Below are 4,473 nucleotides of genomic sequence, written 5' to 3' on the forward strand. Positions count from 1 at the left end.
GTTTATTGTTTTATCTCAAAACTACTAATTTGAAGGTTCCAATTCAATCCATAATTCTTTTAATATGGCAGTAATGTGTTACAAATTAATTTAATATTATTATTATTATTAATATAATCTTTTTTAAATTAAGTTTGCAAAATTAATTATTCTAAATATTTTTTAATTTGTAAAATAATTTAATTTTCCATGACTTTGCAAATATAATTTTTGTTAGGTAGACAACAAAAATATAAACAATGTGAATAATAAGTTGTATTTTTGATCTACAAAAAATAAAAAAAATAAAAAAACTCTACTTTCTATTATCTTCCAAAAATCTTATTTTCATATTTTATACTTTAATTATTCACCTTCTAACCTTTTTACCACAATATTACCACTCTTCAAACCCTGATCGCATTATCGTTTCCTACCTCACCTGCCAGCCTTAACACCGCCGAGTTTTCTCCCCATCAAACCGTCGTTGCTGTTCTGCCATCGGTTTTACTGCCGCCTATATCCCGCCGTCGCCACCAGCTGTAGCAACATCATTGACAAGGTAACGCACATGTTCTTCAGTTCATAAGGTTTCTATTTTTTTTAATGTTTTTTGTTGGATTGAATAATAGATTGGTTTACCCCACCGTGCCGCTTTGCTTCTTCACCCATTGGTCTACAAAAGGTTAGTTAATAGTTAGGGTTTTATTTTTTCAGATGATGTTTCAACTATGTATTAAGTTTCATGTACTAATTACAGTGGTTCGAATTAGATGTCTTTGATTTGGTTGAATTAGTGAATTTTTCTTCTTCCTGTATACTATTTTAGATATTTAAATAATTGGTCTCAATTGAAAAAGAAAATATTGCTGGTTTACTTGGTTTCTATTTTTTTATACTATATATTTTTCATTTTGGTTTGGTTTGGTTATCTATTTTGACTTGAATTTGGTTTGGACATCTATTTTGACTAGAATATACATCTTATCATATATATGATAATTTTGTTTCTTTTAGCAACTTTATTTTGTTAAAGAGTATAACTGGTTGTTAGTTAGTATTGGATCCATGTTACTTATAGTGATATGAGCAAGTAAGATATCATGACCTTTTATCTATTATAAAAATTTTAATTTTACAACCGCTTTGTTTTTCAATAAACACCGAGTATCTTAAAGCCATCAATATACTTTTTATTTCTGCTTTAAAAAATATACACACGTATATTTACTAAAATTTTCAATAAAAATGATAAAATACCTGTTATTACTATTGTTAAAATTTTTACAAAATAAAAATTATTTAAGTGTATTTCCAAATAATCTTTAATGTCTCTATGATTTCTTTATAGGGAATGAATATTTGTGTTTTTTTTTTTTGATTGACAAATTTCACGTACACAATCAAGAATATGAACTCTTGTTAGACTAGAAACAAATATTTTTTTTACAGATAATTTAGGCCAAAAAAATAAAAATGCGTAAACCACATATGTCACAGGCAACTATCATCAAATATTACATAACTCAAGCAAAAAAGATTTACATCTTGAATTTTCAACCAAAATATTTATTTTGAAGTCATCTTTACTTTGTTAATGAATCTTATTTTGTTATCGAACACAATAAAATATCCATGATAGGTTATTATTTTATATCCTCTTTTAGATAACTGCTTCATACTCAATAAATTATAATCAAGTTTAAGAGCATAAAAAATATCAATTAATTTAGAGAACGACCATCGTTCAATCTAATTGGCATTCGTTATTTTTTTTTTCAATAGAAATCTTTGTACAATCTTCAAACTTCTTAATGATTTTGTTGAGTTCAAAAAATATTTGACAATTATGATGATGATGATAAACATTTGATTGAGATATAATTAATTGAGTATATTAGTTATATATTTTAAGTGTTGCAAAAAAGTCTTGATAGAATCTAAATTTTAACAAAAAAAAAAAACATATCAAGAAAATGAAAAATTCATTGTGATATAATCTTATCAAAATAAGAAGGGAACAAAAAAGGAAAATATATCCTCTCAATTTTTTTTAATAATTGAGGGAATAAAGTGTGATCTCCCACTATTAATTTTATAAGTTGAATAAAAAATAAATATGAAAGAGAGAGTAATGAAAGGTTAAAAATCACACTTTACACTCTCAATTTTTTTAACAATTGAGAAGATCCATTGCTACAAAAAAGAAACAACTATAAGATCAAATCAAGCAATCTATGATATGTGCAAAACAACAGATCGAGGAATTTTTTTCAAGAATCAGATCAATAGATCATGTTATGATAAGAAGCTACTTACTATCAAGTAAAAGAAGAAAGATATCTTCAACAATACCAACGACTAGGATTGGAAGTGAGTCAAGTCAGTTCATGAGTTAGCTCGAGTTCGACTCATTAGTAGCTTGATAAGCTAAGCTCGTGAGCTAGTGAGCCAAGTTTGAGTTCGAAATTGAGCTCATAAATTAAATGAGTCGATCTTGAGCGTGGATACGCTCAGTTCATTAGCTCGTGAGGTGACTCGATTATATATATATATATATATATATATGAAATAGTAATATATAATTATATATATTAATGATCTTAATTATTTAAAATTTTATATTTTTATTTTTTACATATAATTTTGATGTAGGACATAAATAAAAAATTTATAATTTATTGATAGATAAAAATATATAAAATTGATCTTTTAAAATATTTTTTAAAATATATAAGTTATAATTTATTGATATAGAATTATAGATTATGTATTTATGTTTCTATTATTTGAGTCAGCTCATGAGTTCGAGCCAGCTCGTGAGCTTTCGGTGAGTCGAGCTTGAGCTTAGTCTAGCTTAGCTCAACGCGGCTCACCTCCAACCCTACCAACGACTACAACCTTAAAGAGTGCAACGGAAGATAGAACCACATGACCACATCTCATGATAGATTAATATACTCCACGGATTCGGTACGCGCTCTCTGATAGCGCACCAAAACGCCAAAAACGTGTTTGGCGCACCGATCAACTAAAAAGTGTCAAAATAAAAATATTTGTTTTCTGGGGTCTTTTTTGCAATTGCACATAAAATAATGGGGTCATTTTTTATTTTTTAAATGAATACTCATATTTAATCATCTATTACTGCCATTAACATTCTCTTCCAAGTTTTCTTCCTCTCCTTCCTCTGCTATCGTAAGTGCACAGCCTCCTCCATTATCTCCAACGCCAACAACGACTGAATCTCCAAGTCCTCTCCTCCTCGCTTCTTCGTCGCGCTACCAATTCCTTCTCCTCCTCCGCTCAGTCATGGTGGCTTCGGCAGCCTCTTATTGGGCATGCTTGAAGTCCATTGCTCACATTCCACCGAAAATTTCAGTGACTCATACCGTCCATTTCTTTAAAAGTGCCCACATCCTCATGCTCAACAGTGGGATTCACTTTCATAGTATAGAAATTGGTGAAACTATTGACCAAATTTGTAGTCTTTGTGAATCATTGTTGAAAAGCATCGCTGAGATTGTGAGTTCACTGAGTTAGGTCGGTGGAGATTATGAGATCAGAGTCGTGAACAGTGGCAAGAAGAATGAGAGTATTGAGCTGCATGTAGTTTTGCCAACACCACCTTTGCCACTGAGAAAAACCCATTTGAGAGTTTCTTGGTTTAGAATGTTCTGCATCGTTCCTTCAAATTCTGCTGATTCGCCATGGCCACACACCCACACTGTTCCTGTTTCTCTCAAATGCGGTTTCGAATATTCCGTCAAAGCTTAAAATGAGATTCGACAATTTTTAATCATTAATTATATCTTTTGAACCATGAATTATCATTTATATAAATACAATTATATCTTTTCATAAATAAATTATTGAGCAGTTTAATGGGATTAATTTTGAGTATTTTTACTTTTATAATAGCTAAAATAACTTAAAATTAAAAATTAAAAATTAAAATTTGTATTAGATATTATCTTTAAAATGATACTGATATCATATTAAAATATACGTGGACACAAATATTAGAATATTGTAAGCACATCTGAATATTTTAAAATTAATATCTTATTTTATATTGATTTATATACAAAGATATGTTTTATATATCTAAATATTACTCTTGTCGACAATGAGTTATAACTCAAATGTCTCTGTACTCATTTAAGAGATTGGATTTGAGTTTTCTATCCTTGGTAAAAAAAAATATGACTCTTATCTTATATATACAAATATCACTCTTTTTTTTGTCTTTCTTTTATTAGATTTTGTGAAAAACAAAACAATTTTTAAAAAATATTACAAAAATTTTAATTGAAAAATTTATTCTCTATATCATTTAACCATAGTTAATAAAATTAATGTAATAAAATTAATATATATATATATATATAATTAATTAAATTACTCTTAAAATTACTAATTTAGAATTTATGTGAAGTTTTTATTTGTGTAACAAAATATATTTATCTTATTTAAAAAAAACAAAACACTAAT

Source organism: Arachis duranensis, chromosome 10 (assembly GCF_000817695.3).
Source record: "Arachis duranensis cultivar V14167 chromosome 10, aradu.V14167.gnm2.J7QH, whole genome shotgun sequence".
NCBI classification, from domain to species: domain Eukaryota; kingdom Viridiplantae; phylum Streptophyta; class Magnoliopsida; order Fabales; family Fabaceae; genus Arachis; species Arachis duranensis.